A 23658-nucleotide genomic window follows, 5' to 3' on the forward strand; every position below is an offset into this window, starting at 1 on the left:
AAGGTCATGGTTTTCCACTGTGGTTTGGAAAAAAAAAAGATGAAGTGGAGCCCAGCTGCTGACCTTTGAACCACCGATGTCAGTGCCTTGCTTTTAAAATGTCCACTTTACGAGACACGTCACGAGAAGCTAAACGTGTGAGGCGTCATTGCTGTACCATCTTAACGAGCTCGCCTCCAATCAAGACTGCAGAATCGCAATTTGTAAGTAACATTATAAGAAAAACTGAAGCGGAAAAACCTGAGTATTAAAATGGTCTAACACACAATCCTGTATTAGACCAAAGCAGCACAGAACCCAAATTAGGTCTGTAGAAAAATAAAGTCGACTCAGCCGGATTCGTCGACCACAAAAATATCGACACAATTTTTTTCTTCAGCCACGAAGCTTCGCTGGCAAGATGTTAAGCCGTCTACAAAGTTATTTCTTGCAGCCTTTCAGTGTGTTCAAGCTCCTCTTGACAGTTTATTAGCACCCTCTAGCGGTACACAGTTGACATTGCAGTCATGAGTGTCATCATATACTCGCAGAACTTCACCTGTTGACCGATCTCGTTGTCTGTCCATTTATTGATATCATCAGATAAATGAATTGTCACAAAAAAAGCTAGTGAGGAATAGAAAAGAAGACACAAGATACAGAAGAAGAAAAAGACCACGGCAGCTCTTCAACATCGAAGCGTAAATCATCCACATAGGAACTCAAGCTCAGCTGCAAGGTAACGTGTTTTTTTATTTAGGTGCAGTAATATGATATTTACCCTACAAATGCTCATTGGAACTTATTTTATGGTGTTTGTAGACGACGTGTCATGAACGTTTGCCCCTGATTTGTGTTCAAGAAAGTAAAACTTAGCTGGATTAGCATAGCTTGCTAACTGCGAGCAAAGAGTTTTAAAAAAGTGCGTGGAGTTTATTTTTATTTATTTATTTATTTCTTTGTATTCTCTAGCCTAGCGTATTTCCCAAGAGACCAGGGAGGAAACATGATTATTAACACTCCACGCCCCAAGATCATCGATCAGGCTAACCTTTTTTTTTTTTTTTTTTTTAAAACAATTAAGCATTTGCTAACTGTAATCATGGTAGAAGGGAAAGTGTTCAAATTCCGTTCCCTTCTCTGTTCTGCTCAGTTGAACTTGTGTTTGATATTATTGATACAAAATTTGTCAAACCCCATTTTAAAATTAAATCGTTCGGCACTTCTCTTCCATTCCACTCCAGTAGGTGGCATCAACACGCCCAACAAACAAAATGAATAAATTACATATCATAATAACGTTATTTCCTCTGTACAAATGATTGAAGTTTTATTGTTATTATATTTGCACAGTAAATGCACACAGTTTGTATGAAGCTGAAGCCTATCACAGGCAGGGTTCTCCCTGAACTGCTTGCCGGCCAATGGCTGTGCCGTAAACATGTGGTTGTAAATATTGATACCTTTATTTGCTTCTTATGTTATTCCTCCTAAATGCATCCTGCTGATTTGCAACCCCACCCCAAGAAAAAAAAAAAGACAAATAAGCATCAATCTAGTCACGCTGCAAGCTGCTATCGAAAGATACGACACGAACAGCTCAGCTCTGATGTCTCCGCTCCACATTTGTCACGACAAGCCACCGCACTCACACCTGCCCAATCGTGAGCCCCCCCCGCCCCCCCGGTCGTTGCAAAACAACCTCCGCGGCCATCCGCTCCGAACCGGATCCTCGGTTCGTGTGGTGCTAGCCGGATTGTTCCTGTGTGTGAGAACACGCCATTGGCGGGGCGAGGGATGGGGAGTGTAATCAAGCTGAAAAGATTAGGGGAAGACGAGTGGCTGAGGGTCTTTATGAGAACAGACACTGGTTACATAAGCGTAACCCAGTTCACTCCGCTTCTGCAGCCAGACTGGGAGGGCGGTGGAAGGAGCTGATGAATCTTTGTGCTAGGACTGAAGTGAAGCAGGCCTGAATGAACCGTTGACTCAAGTGACAATGGGTGTCGTGTTGTATTGCACGATGAAAGCGCTCGTTGCGTGCTTGTATTGTAGCTCAAGTTCAGCTCAGGTATGTTTTGGAGCGATTTCAAGATCTCCCAAGATACCCTTGCGAGGACAACGTAGGAGAAATTTCTTTGGCTTTAGGACACAAATAAAGCGGTGATAAGATATGGTTAACCCTTGCATGCGGTTCATTTTCTCTGACAAGAATATCAAATTATGAACTATAGCTCTTATATGCTCATTACTCAATGTTTCAGAGAATAAATGGATTTTTGTTTTTACAAGTCTGTTTCCACCGAATGGATCACTCCAAGGCACTTTTTTTTAAGTCAGCCGCTCCTTCCTCAAAACGTCTCCAGACGAAGTTTCAAATCTGCTTCATGAAGCGGTTGTTGTATTTTTGGATTCCTGTAGATGGCACTCTCCGTTCAACATTGGCCTGAATGATCACTGACCTTTTAAACCCTTTATTTAAACCAACAGAGCCATCTGAAGGACTAAAAAATGAAGCAAATTTAAGCTTCATTTTCCCATCACTATTTCAAACTTCCTCCTAAACACTGTTACCTTGGGCCACATTTATGTCCAATTCGATGGTCCCACCAGTGGGTCGTAGCAGGCAGTTTATTTTGTGTCACTCATTTTATTTTTTTTCAGCACTCCCATATATTAGAATATACACCAGATGACAAACCGTGTAATCCCTCGCAATGGCTTCGATGAAGAGCCGAGTCGATCACCATTGACGAGCGTTGATCAAATCGGTGCTTTCCGTAGACAAATGTGCAATCTTCTCTCCAGCCTGACTCAATGCCTTTGGCCTCTTCTTTGAATGTTATCAGCTACTATATTTGTGCATGGTTTGTTTATTCTATCGATTCCCTGGCTCAAAAATAGAGTTTATATTTAAAGATGTAGAAAGGTGAGGGCCCAACAAGTTACTATTTTCCGACGTGGGGTTGTGTACTTTGAGACAGAACAAAACCTGTTCTTTTGATTTTTATTTTGGGCCCTCCTGGTGATAATGGCTTGGTAAACAAAATGAAATGCCGCTAATGGCCAGCAGAGGGTTGTAGTTTGTCACAGGAGTTCCCTTTGACAATGAATGAATGAATGAATGAATGAAAAAAGCATCTCTGCAGACTGCTTCAGACTGGTTTCCATGCGCCGCATAGATGTGGTCGTATGCTGAGCGTTGAGCCGAAGAGAGACGTCGAGCCTTGTTTTATTGCTTTGAAATTGTTTATCGTCATAGGAAGCAGCTTAGGAAGCAAAAATTGAGTTTGAAGGCAGTATTACGTCGTGACAATGCAGCTCAAACGAGCCACTTATCGTAATTTGCTCTATTTATGCTCGGCAGAGGTGGCTTTTAATGCCATGTGGGGCATTTTGGTGGAGAATGCAAAATGGATGTTGGAACTGAAAACTGATTTGCAATACATTTTTTAAAGTATATTGCAAGGTCATGATAGATGTTTTTGTGTATGCAAGTAAATTGTGTTCAGTTTTCTTTCATGTTCTGTCTTGTTTTCTTGTGTTCCAATATCATGTTTTTGTTTCCACCAATACATTCCCTTTCTTTAAGATAACTCCTCCACCCCAGAGTTGCTTCTGTGCTTTCTTGCACTTGGGTCCTCCACACTCCACCACGCTAGTTTTGGCTCTTGGCAGTTTCCAGCAGAAAAAAACAACACAGAAGCCACAAAACCGTGCCAAAGTTACCGTCGTAAAATGGCGAAAGAACGTCCCGGTACAATCAAAAGTCATGGTACAATCTTAATTCCATGACTTTTGGTCCTTCCTCATGAACATAGACCACCTGTAGAAAAGAGGAAGCATCTTGCTGCAGACCCGCTCAGGGTTTTGTCAGTCTGACCGTTTGCCATGGCAGCGGGTACCAACATTAGCCTCTCTTGCCTTCCCGGATGCCTCTTTCCAGGAGTCCCTTAGAAACAAAATTATTTTTTTTTTTTCTAAAAAAGCCCGGTGCTATACATTTTAATGACTTTCCCACAGTGGCTCGCCAATGCTGCAGCGGCCTTTTAAAATGCCGAGACTCCAGGAGAAGTCCCCGCTGCTCAACAGAAGACAGGAAAGACTGCGAGCACACTCTGTCCACTCTGCCAGGCAGCCAACAGGAGAGAAAAGAAGGAGGGGGGTCATGGGGAGGGTGGTGTTAGGGGGAGGGGGGATAAGCAGGTCTTTATGTGGCGTGGGGCCGACAGGGGGACAGCCTGAGTATTGTCCACTTGGCCCCCTTCTCCCTCATGCTGGTTTGATTGTTCCCGTGTACCCAACACATTGTGACACCCCCACAAAAAAAAAAAACAACGAGCCACGTGAGCTCACATTTTGTCCACTTTGTAACGTCTTCTCCTAAAGTTATCCTTTTGGGTGACATTGACAGAGAAACAATCCATGTAACGCCTGCAAGGTGCGACTCGGCCTAAGCAAACGCAACACAGACGTGTTCACGAGATGCATTGTAGGTCGTAGCAGAGTCGATATGACACAGCTCCACAACACCGAGGATAAATGTTGGCTGCAAAGCCAGTTATGTAACAGCAAGGGCAGCTTTTGTCCTTCAACTTTAATCACCGGAGACTTAAAGCATACGGGACATGGAAAAAAAAAAAAGTTACCCTAAAAACTTTTTTTTTAAAAAGCAGTACAAGTGCAAATAATAAGATTCCAGTGATGATTTGGGTGAAAATTAAATGAATAACTATAAATAAATAAATAAATAAATAATAATAATAATATTTTTAATAATAATAATAATAGTTAAATAATTATATATATATTTTTTTTATTCCTTTTTTTTTTTTAAAAGCAGGTTAGTTTGATCTGGTGCGTGACGCCATCTTATCTGATCTGATCCGAAAAATTAACACTTTGGATGTGGTTATGAATATGACCATTAAAAAAAAAAATTATATCCCATTTATCCGGTTTTATTGCTCCTTCATTTCCCGCACGTTTTTCATTATTGAGCAAGCATACCGTTATCTAATGCTGGGCTTCCACTGAACCATAGTCACAATCTCAGACTACAAATTGAAAGTCATAAGGAAGTTTCACAGCCTGCTCCCGTCACCGCGATCCTTTTGTATAAGGTGATAATCTCAACAATTTCAGAGCTACGGGTCGCTTAAGGCCCATGAAGCTGTTTGCTATTCATCTAATGACCTGTTACTCGATAGCGCTCGATCTATGAAAAAAAAAATAAAAAAGCACTAAATTCAATTCCTCGTCTCTCCCTCATCTAATTACAAGTGTTCCGTTGTTGTCGTTTCGGTGCATAAGGATTAATAGAAAGCAGCAAAGAAAGGCTGGCATGAAACCGGAGTCGAGGACACTGGGCGTGTGACTGAGAACAGAACAAAAATCAAAAGACACAATCGAGTATTGTTCGAGATATGCTATCAAGTGATTGGAATATTTTTTTTTTCCCCCAAACATGAGGTGGGTGTGCTCACAATTAAGTTGGAATATGAGCCACAACATTTTCATGGTTACGGTGGCCCACAAACGTCTGGTTGTGATGATGAAACCACATAAATCTCCAATTGCAAGGTCCGTCGCAGAATTTCAAAAAAACAAAACATACCTACTGTTGTGGTCACTAAGAGTTTGCGTGGCTAAAAACGCCACTTCACTGAATTGGCTCAAGGGGAAATAAGACATTGAGACTCAAGGAAGCAGCTGTTTCCTCCACTTTCTCTGACTCAGGCGCTGGCTGTAGCTGACTCGTAAGGAACAACGCTACATCCTTCGCGTCAAACTTGCACAACGCTTGCTTCAAAGTCTGCGTTGTGGAGACGCTTTTGCCATGTCATCATCGTAGAATCACACACAAGGCAACTTTTAGTTTTTACTTTCCACTGTTGCTTCAAAATGAGGGAGGAAGGAGGGAAGAGATGGGGAAGCAAGCACTGTCTTTTTGGGCTCAATAAAAATATGACGATAGCTTTTGCCGTGCTAGAACAAAGGGCGGTTAGATTAAAGCGCCGGTATCACTCTAAAAACACGATGAAAATGACATCATTGTGTTTATGCAAATTGAATTTGGAATTGAATCATTACTCTGTATTAAATATAAAACATTTAAGTCGTTGTTCGTCGTCGGTTAGGGCTGCTGCTGGGTCACATGGGTCAACATTTGCATTATAAAATCCACTGTACCGTATATTTTACTGTATTAAAAGGCGCAGGCATGCAGGAACACACGTTAGCTTAAAACATACATTAGCATGTACGCTTGAACATACGCCAGCATGTTTTAAAAAAAAATAAAAATAAAATAAATTGTGGTGTAACTCATTCGGCGCCGCCTCCCAGTCTTAGTAAAGCCGTGTTCGCCATTTGTCATCCTATAAACAACGTCATGGCTTAGCTGGAGGCAAAAACAACTAGCGCGCGTATTTGGAAATGCCGGTTAGCATATTTCAACAACATTTTTTACGTAAGAATGGAGGCAAAAAACGGTCCTTTAAGTGAGTATGTAAGTTAACTCGCCGTCCGCGACCGTAAATAATACTTCACAACATTTACAGATTTTGGAACTCAGTGCGCACGTAAGGCGCCACGTCCAGTTTGGAGGGGAAAAAACCCCCGACTTTTAAGTGCGGCTTACGGTCATGTAATGACGGTAATTTACACAGCACAGAACCACCCACAAGTGAATTGAACAGAGAAATTTAAGAGAACTTTTAAATAATTCAATAATTATTGATTATGTCTCCTTTTTTAATGAGCTGTGCTTTGGTTATTTATTTCTATATTTCATTTAGTTTCACGGCTTGTTTTCACGTGTGTCGTGTTCATGTCCTGTCTTACTCGTTAGGCTTTTCTTCACAGCTGTTCTTGTGCGTACCAAAGTGTTCCCTCAGCCACTCGTGTCTTGTCCAGGTGTTCCTTATTGTCTCGTTAGTTTGCTTGTATTTAGTTCACTGGTTTCTGTCAGCCTGCCAGTTCTTTGTTTGTGTTCGTTGCTGTCAGTGGCCACGAAATTTAATCGTCATGCTTCCTGTTTCGGTTCCCTTGTTGAATTTGGATTTGTTTAGACTTTAATTAGTTTTGATAGCATATTCCTTGTTGGCCTTTCTTTTTGTTTTAGGGAAATAAATAGTTTTGGGGATTCCTGCACTCCTTGCCTATCTGCCTTCCGAGTTTTTGTAAGAATTTTTTTTTTTTTTTCACGGCTACAAACCGCAACAACATGAGTTGATTCATGACAACAAAGCCTTCATTATACCTTTCAAACAGAATTCATCCTAACAATATGACAGCAAAAACTTTGCACGGTGGAAGCAACCCACACACAAATTCCTCCTTTATCTCTGCGATCATATGCAAAATAAGTCACGCCGTTCCACCAGCCGGTTCTCGGCAGCGTGACGTGCCAGGAGAGCTCGGCGTCGGCGGTGCTCATCGTGTGATGGGCTTGCCGTGTGACCCCGGCCAGTGTGACGGTGACATCAGCTTAATCAAGAAGCCATCAAGAGGCACTCCATTGAAAACGGCTCACAATCAAACGCGCCTGTCCTCTCAAGCGCCATTGATTCTGTGATGACAATGAAATTGTTATGTGGATGATGAGAAACGAGCATCCGTCCAGCTATTATCTGTTCCGCTGATCCTCATGTGGTTCGCGGGCCTGCTGGAGCCTATCCCAGCCGTCTTTGGGCGGAATAGCCGGGGGGGACTGGTTTCACTTGTGCTCACAATCACACCTAGGGGCAATTTAGAGCGTTCAATTAACCCAGTGCTTCTCAATTATTTTCTGTTACGCCCACACCCCCCCCCTCGCCCTCTGAATGAAGAGGTCATTCATGAACGTAAAGCAACTCTTACGAAAGGAGGATTTAAAACGCGTAATGTTTCTGCTCCGAGCGACCGAGCTCTACCTGGCCCGGTGCTGAGAGTGCGTGTCAAAGAGGCTTAAAGATATCCGATCAGAATATAATGAGGCTTTGCACACCCCAGAACAATAATCAGGCTCTGTGTTCTTTACACTAAAATGGAAGCGAGCTCGGTTGGCTGCTCCTTGAATGGGTCAGCCGGAATGCGAGAACTTCTTGTCCGTCGTTCATTCGAATGTAGATGAAACATGTTGTTATAGAACGCGCGCTGAGCGCTGAGCCAGGTGCTCACCAGAGAACAAATTGCATAACACTCCGGGTCAAAGCGACAGAATCAGAACCTGCTATGTGATTCCAGGCCAGCTTTTTTTTTTCTTTTTTTTTTCCCCTCCAGCTCTCCATGCAGCAACTCAGGGGAGGCAGCGTGTCTTTCGTTTGAAGTTTGAAAGGAGCTTTTTAAGCAGCCGTCCAATAATGGCGCCATTGAGATCGGAACCGAGCTTTCGCACAAACCGAACTCGCCATGAATAAACAAGCCCCCTCTTACATAAACCGCATGCGAGCTGGCCTCTAATTATCATACAGCGGCGAACAATGGGCTTCCGACTTGAATTTCATGGTGTCAGAATTGGTTTGGACTTTGCCTTATGACGAGCCCGGACGTCACTCGGCCTTTCATTGCGGCGTGACACGCTTGTGAAAGGGAACCCCCTTGACAAAGTACACTAGACTTCCCCTCCCTTCTTACTGTACTCAGTGACTACATGCAGTCCATTAACTCATTCACTGCCATTGACGGATATAGACGTCAAAAACTGCATTCTTTTCACCTGGGCTGCTAGTGAATGAGTTAAAAACTGAATACCGGGTCATGTAAACGGGATTCGGTTAACCTCCTTCCTAGCCGGACCTTAACCAGAATATGGACTGAAGAAAACTTGACTCTTCTGAATGAAACTGAAACGGCGACAGTTGAAAGTCATTTTCCCGGAAGTAATGTGATAAGAGTCAGTGATGCGTAATAAATGTCATCTTCTGAGTCAGTTTGGCTTTATGACTTGCGCTCAGATAAACGTATTGAATAGTGGCGCGTACCCGGAGAAGAACAATCAGATGAATCAGTCGGTCCGACTCGGGCGGAGGTCGAGGTGGGTGCTGTTACACGAACAGGCTCGCTGAATGAATTGATTTTGTGCCGAAAAACAACCGCGGGACTATTCCCCTCAGATCGTCCCGGGAAACCGTTCCCACGGTGCGACGGGCCACCAGGGACGTTGTGTTTACCTGTACACGGTGTTCTCAAGTACAGTACAGCCTGTGGAGGACAAACAGATTTTCTATTTCTGCCATAGTGATTAAGGGAGCTTCTCTCCCCGAGTGGCCGAACAGTCCGAATTTTGCGTTTTCAATTGCACCCAAAGTAGCAGGTCTGCTGATACGGTGACATGCGTAGAAAAATAAATCGAACTTGAGTGCACTGCTTTACTTCATTGGGAAATGAAACAAAAATGAGTTGCGTGTGTTAGTTAGCATGCGTCTTTTTGTTTTATTTCGGAATTAGGCGAAACGACTTACAGCAGCGCAAAATGCTAGCTAAGGTAGCTAGCAATTTTTTATTTATGTTTTTACCATAATTTCTGCAACTTCCGCTTCGCCCACAACAGAAACTTTCAACCATCTTACCAAGTCGGTATCTTTCCAATGCAAAATCACCGGCGCATAAAACAGACTTTCAATTTGTCTGTTTTATGCATTACATTGCTCACGTTGGAGAAATTTACAACTCACTGGAATGTATTCTGTTCAGACAAACATACTTACTTACAGTATTCTCTGTGTGTACATACTACTTGCGTATATATAAAATAATCCCGCATGCATTCCGTCGTTTTGTTTGTTTTATATTTGCCGAGATATCGCCCGTGTTTTGCTGCACTTAATCGTAAGATCAGGTTTTGACAAAGTGCACCCTCCTTTGACCACTGGAGGGCAATCCCTAGCTTCAAAGTTCTCCATGGATTCTCTGGCACACACCCCCCCCCCCCCCCCCCACACACACACACACACGCATGCTCACATTTGACACCAGTCTATTAACTTCAACTTGCAACTCTCCTTTGCCTTGCTCATTGGCCGCGTGTTTTGTTTAAATGTGAATAAACGTGAACCTCACACATGTCGAGGAAAACAGCTAGCGGGCGTGCGCTTACTGCTCTGGTTGTGTGTCGCGTATTCCAGATGAAATCACGCAACACATGGAAGCATATCTACATGGGCAATTGTTGTAGTACCAAAACTGACCTGTGAGGGGCAACATGGGGCCGTTGGTTATCCAGACTGCTGGAAAAATACACGCAAAGAAGAAATTTGAAGACGCTAGGCTACTCTATTGTCTGCAGTCTCAAAATTTTCATTTCTAGCGTGTTTAACGTGTTAGATTTCCTTTTCCTTGTCAAGTGTCGGGTCGCTCACCATTTAAAAATCGATTACGCTGTTCCAAATAATTATTTGCGTTTTACTCCACACTGGACTGCCCGTCCACCAAATGTGAAACATTTCTCAAAAAGATATCCTGGTGAGATGTCAACCAACTAACAGGTGCACAAATAAAATGGTCGCCCTGGGAGCGAATAAAGAACGTAACAATCTTTTAATCCCCGACACAAGACGTCCATATCAATCTAACCTTTTGGCTTTATTTAATTACAACCCAAATATACAAATGATGCTCCAGAATAGGCGGTTATGAAACTGATAAACCTGTAAGGCTTACTTATCAAACAGTGGATTTGTATGTCCTGTTTGTTTGGCTTGCAGCGTGAGCACGTTGAAAGAGTGTGGGAAAGATCGTCTCGCTGACGTGGGTTCGTCTTGCAGGGACAGCTGCGACGTCTGCTCGCTCACAATGTGATACGCGCTTTATTGACTTTACAGTTTGCACATGTCCAGACAAAACTTCAAGGTTGGAACGTTACCCCGAGGGCGATAGAGATGCTTATATTTTGTGGTTAGGCGTTGAGAAGAAAATGAAGTGACCTGAGGTGCTAATCTTGTTTGGACATGGGGAAGAGCGTAAATGCACCTTATAATACACTTTATGTTTTGTTTTTTTTGGTACAGTTTGGAAGTTACAAGTTTGGACTGATGGTACATTTTCCTCTCATAAAGTATTGAACCCAAACATCCCTGACATTTTGAGACACGACATACTGGACTCGGAATCCTCTTTCGACGCGGTCGGAGTCCTTAACCTTGAAGCCCTCTGTCTCGTAAAAGTTCAACTGTGTCGCTCAGTCACACAGATGGTGAGACGTGTAAAAAAAAAAAAAAAAGTGCAAGTCATCTTGTGCCAAAGAGCTGGTCTAAACTGGAAAAAAAAAGGGAAATGCGATATTTTTTTAGTTGTACTTGACGACGTTTCCGGCTTGGCAGGCAACGCATTGAGGCGCCATATAAGCTGACGTCAATGTCACTCTGTATAGTATACGGGCCATGTCAGAGGAGTGGCTATCGGATGAGTTATCTACTGAGTTAAATTGGATACGCTTTATGACCCGGTTCCTGTCTGAGTCAGACATGGCATGTCCTCATTTAAAGTAAATTAAAAAAAAAATATCTTGTGGATTTGGCACAATACAGGGAAGAGTGTAGTTGGCAACCGTGCCAAAATTGTGAAAAATAACGATTATCAATTGACACTGCTGGTACTTCAGCGTCGACAGCCAAAGTTCTTGTTCCGCTGTACGAGAAATCATATGTGGAGGACACATTTGGAATTTAAAAAGAAAAAAAAAAGACATTTTTATTTCCCTCTGTGCTAAAAATATTTAGTCAATTTTTTTTGGACCAGTGTGATTAGATTTTGATTGCCTCTGTAGTAATCATGAGCCATTTGTTAAAATAAATAAATAAATTGTATTTAAATGCTGCCCATTATAAAACAGAGCCAACAAAATGTGTATTCAACTCAAATGGCCAAGGAAGGACCAAAACAAAAGATTCAAATTGAACTCTCACTTGTGCACGGCCATATTTAAACATCAAAATGGAAGAGCTAAAACCCTGCCGCAAAGAGTAGAAACTTTGACCGGTGTTAACAAAAAAAGTTCATTTGAGACCTTATCTTGTGGCCATTCTTTTTTTTTTTAACATACATGCATTGATTAAAAAAAAAAAAAAAAAAAAAGTGACTCCCCAGTCACTCTTTCTATAGGAAATCCTGAAATGTTCTCCTTATTTTTGGATAAACTCATGTTTTTTTGTTAGTTTTTTTAAAAAATTTTTTTGTTTTTTTTAGGCTAGCTAACCTATATTTACCTGATTGAAGAAATCTTGCCAAGTGACTTTTTTTGTTTCATTAACTCATTTTGTTACCTTTAGTTCATGCTTTTTTTTTTCTTTTTTTGTCAATTTTTTGCAGTGTGGAACTTGACATCACTTTTTGCAGTAACAAGAAGTGATTATTGAAATGATGGCAATGAGAAGGTGTTGAGTGCTGCGTTTAGTTTCATCACAACCCCCCCCCCCCAAATCCCTCATCTCACTATCACAATATATCCAAATTTTCCTTCAAAAAGGACTCAACTGTCCAAACATCGGCCCCGTGGGGGCCTTCCAGACCCCGACTGCGTCTCCCGACCTTTGGCCTTCGCCAGCAGTGGTCGGACACCAAGAAGGCAGCCTGATGGTCTATTGCGTCATTCCTGTTCTCGGTTTACGCAGTCATTAGTGGACGCGGATTAGACGAATTGATGACAACGCAGCAGTTTTTTTTTTTCTTTTTTTCTTTCTCAATTTTCCCCGCAACGTCGCTCACTGAATGCGCTCACTCATTCGAAGCAGGTCGCGGCTCATGTGTTGGATGTTCCGAGGAAAATAAAGGATTTGGCAGGATTACGCCTGTGCAACAGACTGTTAGTCGAAAGCACCTCACCCTAGCCATGTCGGCTATATGATCATCTTTTAATCTGGAGAGAGCTGAAGTGTGTGTGCGTGTGTTGCTTTCTTGTAATCAGTTCTGAATCTCTCTGAATTGTTTTGTCGTGTCAGTTATCAGCTGTTTGGCGTCATCATTGCATTCCCAAAGAACAATGACATTCGTCACTAAACTAATCAGTTGTCATGAATACAATGCGGGGCTTAATTCCTCAAAATTGCAAGACTGCATCTGTGTGTGTGTGTGGGGGGGGGGGGGGGGTGGTGCGTGTGTTTGAACTTTTGTCTGTCTGAGATAGCGCTCTAACCCTGACCTGCTTTTTCTACCAAAAAAAAAAAACACTTTGCTTCTGTTCTATCCCTGTCGTTTCCACATCGCTGCCTGAAGGACTGTAGTTAGTCGGGATTATTTTATTTATCATAGATATTGATGCATTTACAGTCATATACTTTTTAAAAATAATCTCGTAACATTGATATTCATATCACCCTGTCTGTGTACTTGTATAAATATTGAAACCACATTTTGTAGCATTTTTTTTTTAAATTTTATTCTTGCAGGGTGGAAGTGCCTTGAAAAAGTAACAAAGGCTAACTGATCTTTTCAAGCTGTTACCAATCGAATTATTTTTAAAAGGTTTCCTGGTAGACATTGAGAGTCACTGTCATTAAAAGACTTCAGAGCTTGGGGTGTTGATTAATTCGGATGCGGCTTTCAGCATTCACATCAAAATCAACCGCGAAAACAGCCGTTGAGCATCTGAAAAATATCTCCAGACTAAAATGAAAGGTCGCATGCGCCAAGTGAAGCTTATCCATGATTTTATCTCCAGTAAACTTGATTATTGTCAAGTCATATCGCGTGCTGACGTCATCCTCGGTGTGTTGTTTTTGTGTACCAACCGGCAACTCATGATAGCCGCTTTTTGTCCATCCATCCATTATCTAAGCCGCTTCTCCTCACGAGGGTCGCGGGCAACGCTTCCAACACAAATCGTCGCGCTTGCTCGCTAGCATACACACATGCACACATAAAATAAACGCAGAACTTTTACGATAAAATCACCGCGTATTTTACGTTTTACTTTGACTTCATGGTCACCGCGAGGGTCGGTCAGAGACGGTGGGTGGGCCGGATGTGGCCGCCGGCCGTACTTTGCCTATCATGTGTTGAACAGTAAATTTCCTTTTGTTTGTACTCATCACGATGCTGTATACCACTTCTTATTCCTAAAGACATTTCCAAGTGTCTCTGCATCATATTATACAACTACAAATTGGGAGTAAATACAAACAGAGAGCTGTCAACATGACCGATAAAAAGACTGGGTCGTAAGTATCATAATGAAAGAGCAGCAAGTTCACAGCACAACATACTTTTTTTTTTACAGAGCTCTACGGAAGCGAAAATCAGGAGAACATTGGCTGAGCCAGGAAGCAACATGAGAACTCTCACAAAAGGTGACTGACAAAACCAAAGTCCAACAGAATAATAAAAAAAAAAAAAAAATGAATACGGTCAACCCAGAATGGGACTGTAACGCCGTTTACGACGTGTATAAAATGCTCCCCACAAAGGGCGTAGTCTAATATATTCCGCATTGATATTCTATTCATGAATCATTTATTGACTTGACGTCATGTAGATGTGATACTAAACTCTTTTAAGCTAACGAGAAGAAGGCGGGGGGGGGGGGTTTCTATTCTTAGAATTATAGAGCTAAGTTTGTTCTTCACCAGTTAGCATAGAAGCTAACACAGTTAGCCTGTACTCTTGTATAAAATGCAAAATGGTCGCCCGCGAGTGACCCACTGGCGTCTGACGGAATGCCCACCTCTGGAAATGGCCTGTATCGTTCATCATCAATGTAGCAATTCTAGCTTAGCGTAGCATGTGCTTTAGCCTTGTGGTTCAATTTGAAGGTGGGCCCAAATCATCAATCCGCCAAATATTTTTGAATGTAATGTGTTAAAAAATACACAAGTGAAATTTAAAATAGCTAATATCGGCCCAATGAAATGCTGGCCTTCATTGGAGCGACCACTATTCGGAGCTGTTAGCTATTAGCGACCCCTTGCTGCAACTGCTACGCCGCTAACTGTTTATGCGCGGCAGCCTGAGGCTAGTTTGAAAAACAGGCTAATAACGTGAATCCTGGAAGAATAAGCGATCTCTTTGTTGCACCTGTGGACAATGGGCGTTGTCCAATGAACAATTGACAAACTGGCTTCTCCTGTCTTACTGGTCACCGCTAGAAGCACATGGATGGATAAACAACGAAAGAGCAGTGGTGCTTTCATTGTCTTTCCACCCGTGACATTCTCTCGGCTTTAGTTTAGGACGAGTGATCAGCCTCACCGGTGGCTTGTTGATGTTTTCAATCGTTTCTTGAAACGCTGGCTGACAGATGACTTGTTTGTGTTTGGCTTGCGAACAAGTTTGTAGATTAAGCCGCGAGGAAAGTTCACTTGGGTTTGTGTGCTTGCAAACTTCAATAAACGCGATCGTCTTGATTGTCGAAGGAGGGACGCGAAGGTTATTAGATGATCAGGCTCAGCTTGAATACGCAAAGATTGTCCGCCTAGCGTTTATTTGACTTTCTTAGAAACTTGAACTTGACCCAAAATAGGCCGTCATCATGAGCTAGTCACCAATTTTGTATGAGCGGTAATTTTATTTATTTATTTAAAAATAACACTTTAATGTTGCAGGAGCAATAAAATCCACAAAGTGGGACAAAGTTAATTGTTAGTTCCTGGCCCGTAATTGACTTTTTGACTGGTGAGAGTTGACCACTGTCAAGATTGCCGCTTTCGTGCAACGGTGCTCTCTTTTTTTTTTTTTTTTTTTGCTTTTCACTGGCACTCCTCGAAGTTCTTCAAACAAAACTTGGGAGGTGGACTTTTATCCCTTGCTGTTCAAACACAAATTGTGTGCCCGGCGCGTCACTGATGATTTGACGTCATTGAAACGTTACTTTCCAGAAGGGCGTGTGCGGCGCGGACTCACGCTTCGAGGGTGCTTCCGGATGCTGAGTCATCTTGTCGTCTAGCGAACATGCTGCCCTTTTCTTTGTGCTGTTTTTGGAAACTTGAAGGGTGGCTGCCGTTTGTTTGAAATCCCTCCATTGTGCTCAAAGATGAGAGCATTTTTATTTTGCTTCAGTCACATTTTTTTTATGTAATACTGGCTCACCTGTAAATCACCTGTGGGAAAGCAAATGTATAAAAAAAGAAATTAGAGTAAAGGTGAAATTTCTGTTCGAGCCTAAATTGTTAAGTAACCTGAAATTTGAGCTTTTTTAAACATTTGAATGCAGTTTGTCAATGTTGAATACTTTTGGAAGCATCATTTCATTGTTAGTGGCTTAAGGCCTCATCATGACAATCCGCCGTCGGAAAGTTGGTACACGTTGTTTGTCTGGTGTCGCGACAAACGTCGTAAAGTCGGAGCTGTTGTTTGGGGCATCATGTTCGTCCGATTCAACATGTCCAATCGAGTCGGGCTGTCGGGTTAAACGATCACTCTGATTGGCTGTTAGCTAGCGAATCAGTGCACTGGACAAAAACAGGAAGTGACGAAAGCTTTAAATCGGCGAAAACTGAAGCTATTTCTCAATAACTAAATTTGCTAATTCTCACTCCTCCTTCATGGACATAACGACAGAAGAGCGCTAAGATGATGTAATCACTCGCATTCACGAAAGAGCGTCGTTATTCGACGTCACCGTCAAAGGCTGCGCATCGACTATCGTCGTCGATGTCACGTAGGGTTACTACTTCTCACGCATGCGCAGAAGGTCCTGAATAATTGGCGTCGCCGTCGGCTTTTGCGGTGTGTTTTTCTGACATTAACCAGTCCGATGTCTCGCTGTCGCAAACTACTGATGATACTCTGTGACACTCAAAGCTGAGTGTCCACCTCTTGATAACGCCACTATTACCTCACAATTTTCCCAAAAAAACATCCAAATTCAAGATATCACAATACGTGCTAAAACATTGACGTATGTAATCGGCAAAGCTCCGTAAACAATTCTCAACATAAACACAGATGTGAGGTATCCCGTGGTTGCTATGGCAACGTTGGCGTCACCATTCGCCTTCGTCTAACTCAGTGTGCACTGAAAATGATTTGGAGGCAGTCCATTGCGCTAAGGTACAAAACTACGGATTGGTGCTTTACTATAAATACAGCAACAGGCCAGAACTTTTGTCTGATCATTGTAGAGTGTGACCGGGTTTATAAAAGCGCCGTACACAACGTCCAGCTTATATTACCACCCACGCCAGTGGCAACACATTACCAGCATTGCTTGTCTGGTCCAGAAAATGTCATTGACCAAGTAAGTGATCTGTCATTGCTGTGACATGGAAAAAAAAAAACAAAGTGGGTCACATTCTTCTAATTCTAGGAGTTCAAGAAGTGTGTTGCGAGTGAGTATAGTTTTACATACACTATATATATATATATATATATATATATAGGGGCTGTCAAAAGTAAAGTTTTAACTCTAGAGGTAAATTTAAAAAAAAAAATAACCAAGTTAAATATTTTAACTAAATTCACTCAATTGTATTTACTTCAAAAATTATTTGCCTACTTTGCTAAACCTGTTCCATATTAGACGTACATCTTTAGCACATCATCTCGGAACAAAACACCCTCCTCAAGTTACCAGTCGGTCTTGCAAAACAACACTGCTGGAGTGTGGTGCTTGTGGGCAGAACTAAATGTACTGTAGAAGTTCTGAGAATTGTTTGCCGGTAAAGATGACTTTGTTTAGATCGTAGGATCAAAGAAAGCGATGAGAACAGTCTTTGAATTCAAATCTACGTCAGTTTGGTGATTTTCCATTCCACGTGTGTGACAGTGTGCCGGGGTTCCATTATTGTTCGGAGGAATCAGCTAAATGCTGCGTGGGGAGTTTGGGGAGTTTGGGCTGGGGGTCGCTTTCTGCTTGAGATACAGCATCTGTCCTTTGACCTTTTGACTGAAGTTGAGCAGGCGGCCTCGTGACCCCACCAGTTTGTGACGGACGCGGTCCAAGTTCCATGTGAATACACACATTGATGGCAACAAAATGCACCAAAATCGCTTCTTTATTCGGCTTCTCCCACGTGAACTTCCTCGCTCTAAGAACTAAAGCAAATATTTAAACAAGGATAGAAAGTAAAAAGTCATTTTTCTATTTATTTTCTTTGTACTGATAACAAATTGAGCAATATTTGTATGCTGATGTTCACCCTTTGAGTATACCAACTATAAAGTGATGGCACTTGCACAAAGCCTCTATTGGCTCATTTTACTGTTGAGGCAAGAGCGGAAGGGCTTGTTCACAGAAACATTTTCAGAAATAAGCGCACAGAAAAAAAAAAGGTGTTCTTGGTTGTTTACTCTAACTGCTGACGGATAAGCCCAGCTTACTTAAAAAAAATAAAAGTAAAATAAAAAAATAAAAAATAAAATGTTCATGTTTGCTTCATTTGTGCTTTTACTCCAAACAAAGTCCTAAAAGCAAACAAAGACCAAAAAAATATTCAAAGCAGCACTTTATTTTGATGACTTTGTTAAAGTGTCAATTATTAAAAAGAGGCAAACAAAACACACGCCCTCATGTCTTACAGCCATGGGGCAAGTGCAAACACATGCACAATGCCGAAAACCACACCGAAAGAAATATTTATTTAAAAAAAAAAAAAGTCACAGTGCACACAAGCACTGAGGAAGAAAGTGTGACGTGTTTTATTTGCAAATGTTCTGTTCAAACAAATTCCAATGCAAGGAAATTCAAGCAAAAGGTAAAAAAAATAAAGAAAAATTCCCCGAGTAAATTATATCAAGGGGAATAAATAGTTTCAATATTCAACTATATAAAATAATATTTTCCAGTGTAATATTTCTTATGAATAGTTCCATTGAGCAGCCTGCAAACCAAATTCAGCTGACTCGCTTCCTCGTAAATTTAAACCTTTCACACAGCAGGCGTGTGCTGACTCTCAGCCAACATCTCTATCCTGCGCGTGCGCGTGTGAGTCTGCTGCAGCTCAACGCTGGAAAAGTGTGTCACTGTGTCATATGTGGAGCCGTGACCAATGGCGGCGCAGGTATGCACGAGACTCAGCATCAGGCCAATCGCACCAGAGTGCTCGGCCAATCAGGACGCTTCTTTGTCAACGGCTGTGTGTGTGTGAAGCATGAAGCCGGGTGTTAGTACACGCTGTGGTCATGTTACTGCATGCCAGCACATATGCTTGCGTGTCACAATTGATCTGGCCGCATGTGCTTAGTGCCCTGTGGATGTATGCACGTGTGAGCTGGAGCCGCAATTTGCCGCAAAAGCATTTGGGCACTGTTAGTTCATTAAGTCCGCAATGCTGTAATGGCGACATATTATGACTTTGTATTTTTCAGTGTTCTATGTAACACTGAAAAGCACATTTTGTTCAGTCTTGACATTTCATTGCACTCTGCACAGGTTCACGACACCGTGAGCCGGTTGTAGCAAAGCAGCCCCAAAAGTTAATTGGCGTCAAGGATTCTGACACAAGACAACACATTTTTGCTCCCGAAAGCGTTGATAGTCCAGATTTGATTTGAACCTGTACAGATTCAAGACAGCGTGCGCCAGATGTAGCAAAGCAGCCCCAGAACATAACCCAAGCCAAACTTTCTGACGTGGCGCAGTGCATTTCTAGCCCGAAAGCAGTAACCAAGCCACCTCCATAGTTAGCGCAGATTAATGTTTGCTGACAGTGCTGTCAGCGCTAAGTGCACAAATTTTCAATGTCTACTATGCAAGGGTAAGGGTCCCACTACGAAAATTAACTCAATGTGAGCAGTGGATGTTAAAATTCATTCACTACCAGCCAAGTAAAAAAAAAAAAAAAAGGATCTTTGACGTGTTTATCCGTCAATGGTAGTTAAGCATACTTTCTCCTGTCAAAGGCCTTTTATTGAGGTACCACTTGAATACTTTTGAATTTGGATGCAGTGCAATGCAGACGAGTCCAACATTTTTCCCAAAACATTTCTGACTTCTAAGCGTCCTTCTCTTGTCACGCTGGTTCAGAAAATATCCTCTTCACGCCTTTCAGTCCCCGAGTTCTCATTGCGCCTATCGAGAGCATGACCGGTTGGAACTAGTAGGATATGTTACACAACAACACGTTCAACTGCGGGCAATCGCACAATGTGGACGCAGCAAAGCTTTAAACTCATCATTGGATATCTTCCCTTCATGTCAAATAAGTTTACAGGGCTTGTGTCGAATTTAATGTGACCGATTCTGCAGCGTGTGCGCTCATGCTAGCTGATTAGCATCTTAAAGCTGCGTTTGACCAGAGGCACTTGCATTTGTAAGACCCCATTTCATGTATTTTTTTTTTTCTTCTTCTTACATAACATGGCCGCAGCCCCCTCCCCCTCCCTACTTTCCTCCCTCGCACCACCAGGATCGAGCCTGTACATTCTGGTGGTCGTCATAGCAACAGAGCAGCATCCTTCTCCATCCTTTGTGCTGCGTCTCCTCGACGCTTTGAGCTTTCCCAGGCTGACCGTGGCGTCGATTGCGCATACAAATGGAAGGTTGAGCTTGGTTGGGAAGCACGGGAGGGAAGACGAGGTTTGAGATTGAGCAGAAAAGTCGGCACAGAGAGGCACTCGAGTGGCAAGCGTGTTCGCAAGGCATCCAAACGATACACTTGAAAGAAATATGTCATAATGTATCTCTTACGCAATTAAAAATATTTCAGTTCATATTGTTGTTATTGTACAATGCTACTTCATATTTGCGTTTCGGCACTCCTGCAGGATATTTTCTGCCTATAGGGGGCGTAACTGAAAATAATTGAGAAGCCCTCCCTTTAAGTGATTATTAAACAAAACAGTGAGAGATAAAGAACTTATCTGTGCTTTATGTCACTTTGTAAAACCGTGTGACACAGTCCACGGTCTTCAGTCCTGTTCCTCGAGGGCCGGTGTCCTGTGCGTTTTTTTCCATCTGTCCCTGCTGCAACACACCTGATCCAAATTCAAATCCGATAATCAACAAGGTCTGCAGAAGCTAGATAACGATCCCGATCATCTGAATCAGGTGTGTTGCAGCAGGGACGGATGGAAAACGGGCAAGACACCGGCCCCCTCGAGGAACAGGATCGACGACCCCTGTCATGAAAAAAATAAATTTCCGCCCGATTTGGTTTCGCTGCTTTTGTCACGACTGAGTCAATATATTTAATATAAAGTAACATGTCATTTAAACAAAAAATCCAGCATTTTAATTTGATTTAAATGACAAGAAAACACGAGAGTTATTTATAATCAGGCCGTGGTGTGCTGCCAGATATGTGGCAACTAACTACATGTGCCTCACAGCATGTCGGAAATCAAATATATCATCAAGTGTAAAATATAATTACTGGTAACCGAAGCATTGCCAAGTGTTGTTTCCCAATAAGTTCACAGGACACCATGTCCACAAATTCCAGCCGTGACTAACGTGAACCATCAGCACCACTTGTTTTTCTTCCTTACCTTAAAAATCCTGTGATTTAATGCAGGGGATTTTTTTTTTTTTAAAGAGATATGTGGCTCTTGAAATATGCCTGTATGAATCTCCCGTGTGACATCCTGGCTCTCTTGTGAGCACACATGCACCGTCACATTTGCTTCCTGTCAAGCTAAATGCAGCCTGTAATGTGCTGTTACTATGAACCCGCCAGCTCTGCGGCTTTACGTTCATGTGATATTTGTGGCCGTTCCTCTGCAGAAGCGGATTCGCGTGCAGGAGGGAGGGCAGGCTCATCGAGGGTGTCAAACATACGGCCCGCGGGCCGGATCAGGCCCACAAACGGGTTTAATCCGGCCCGCGAGAAGAATTGGTTAAGTAAATTTAATTCAATAGACTTTTACCATAAACTCAAACATTTTAATATGTACTGTAAAATTCTACTCGTGTGGCCAATTTGTAAGCCTTTCTTTCAAAGATCTGGATATTTACAAGCAATGCTCAAATGAGTCGAGCAAATAAAAGATTGAAATTGGCTTGGATATCACTATTTAAAACACAACCTTAAGTCATGGTTTTATTGGGAAAAAAAATCTAACATAAATGCGTTAAATATGACCCATTCAAGATCAGGATATCATGCAAATAGTGATAATCTGCGTAATATTGACTCCAACTTAATTTTCCACTATTGTATTCTTGAGCAGTTTTTAGCACGAGACTCCTTTTCTCATCTGTTCAACTTTGGATGGCTTGTTGAAAATATTTTTGTTGTTTCTATGCACTGCGAACTTAGTGTTCTGCTGAAAATTTTCCTTGGACAGCTCTTCACAGAATTCCGCTTTCGGGTGGAAAAAAAACAAGCCAACAAGTTTCAGTGACGGGAAACTTAAAGAACAAAAAGTGAGGCACGTCAGCTCCTGGTCAGCCGACGTCCTCTGAAAAAAAAAAAAAAAAAGACTCCCATAGATTATTGGCTGACTTGCATCTGGCAGACCAATGAGTGAGCCGCTAACAGGATGTAGGGGAAAGGTCTCAAAAGCAAACTTTGCGACCCTCCCCGCCCCCACTAAAAGGAAAGCGCATTCTATAGACAGGAAAGTTTCGGGCACATGAGGTGTTGTTTTGCCCTGTGTGTTGTTGAGATCACCCCGTGGCAAAAAAAAAAAAAAAAAAAAGTTGAAATGTTTGTGGTCTGACCTCAACACTTTTGTTCTTATCTATGAAAAGCAAAAGTGCTGAGCTGTCATTTACAGTATGTTGACTGAACATGGTGATGCTGACGCGGGTTTACATTTAAGAACCTGGCAGCCGCAAAATACTAGACTGGCTGCATCGGAAATTCTAAACTGTCATTTGATAGAAGGATACGAGACTAACTTGAAGGAGAGAAAACAGGAGCTGCAGTATATCGGAATAACTGCATCAACATAAAGGGGGGTCCTTCCAGATTGTAGACACAAACAAATAATTTGTCAAAATGTTTCAATTTTCTGTGTAAATTTATATTTTGCATTTACTATATGAATACAAATATGAATATATTACAGAAATAGTTTATATTTTGATTGGCTTATTCAGCAACCTGAAAGTTTTTTTTTTTGCATATTAAAAAATAAAAAAATAAATTTAATTTTTTTAAATTTTAATTTATCTATTATACAATTCTTCACCCAATGGGCATAATAGAGCAAAAAAAACAACAACAAAAAAAAGCACTATTTCTGTTCTGGCTTACTTGTTGGGTCACCGTAGTTGGTGTATAATAAAAACTGCCGAGCAGTTCAACATTTATGACCAAGCCCCGCATTTGAAGAGAAAATATTTTATCAACTAAATAATCCAACTTAACTATTGTCTCCAACGTAGCCAATATTGACCACTCTTGTGTTGGAACCGACTCATCTTAATGACTGGAAATGTCTTCCATACCAACTGGAGAGATCGTTTAAAGCAATCGTTCAACAGCTGGTGCTTTAACAGCCCGTACTCAACTATTGACTTAACACCCCAACAATGACCAAGAGTGTGTGTTTGTGTGTGTGCTCTTGGCTTATCCCATGTCACGTGTTGAAAAGGCGCTACGCTGAGCTCATGCAGTTCTTTGAGTCAGCGCTCTCGCGTGAACGTGTGACGCAAAAGGGAGAGAACATAAAACGCTCGACTGGTAAACGCTGTCAGATGGCGAGTCTAGACAACGGAGCTCCGACTACCGCCCCAAAAAAAAAAAAAAAAGATAAATGGATGTTTAATCGTTTACAAAGCCATATTCAATTTACAGTGAACCCTCGCTACTTCGCGGTTCACCTTTCGCGGGTTCAGTGCTTCGCGGGTCTAAAAAATATTCGGAGGCATTGTAGTTT

General features: G+C 42.0%; 1 long non-coding RNA gene across 1 annotated transcript; it reads left to right on the forward strand.

Annotated features, from left to right (window-relative positions):
• Positions 1–496: 496 nt before the first annotated feature.
• LOC148326356 (uncharacterized) lies at positions 497–20324 on the forward strand. The gene is made up of 3 exons (XR_015846081.1): positions 497–718; positions 14177–14246; positions 20202–20324. It is a non-coding gene; the product is annotated as an uncharacterized LOC148326356 (long non-coding RNA).
• Positions 20325–23658: the final 3334 nt, after the last annotated feature.

This window comes from Idiotropiscis lumnitzeri, chromosome 12 (assembly GCF_059441095.1).
Source record: "Idiotropiscis lumnitzeri isolate Australia: NSW breed Sydney's pygmy pipehorse chromosome 12, RoL_Ilum_1.0, whole genome shotgun sequence".
Lineage (NCBI taxonomy): Eukaryota > Metazoa > Chordata > Actinopteri > Syngnathiformes > Syngnathidae > Idiotropiscis > Idiotropiscis lumnitzeri.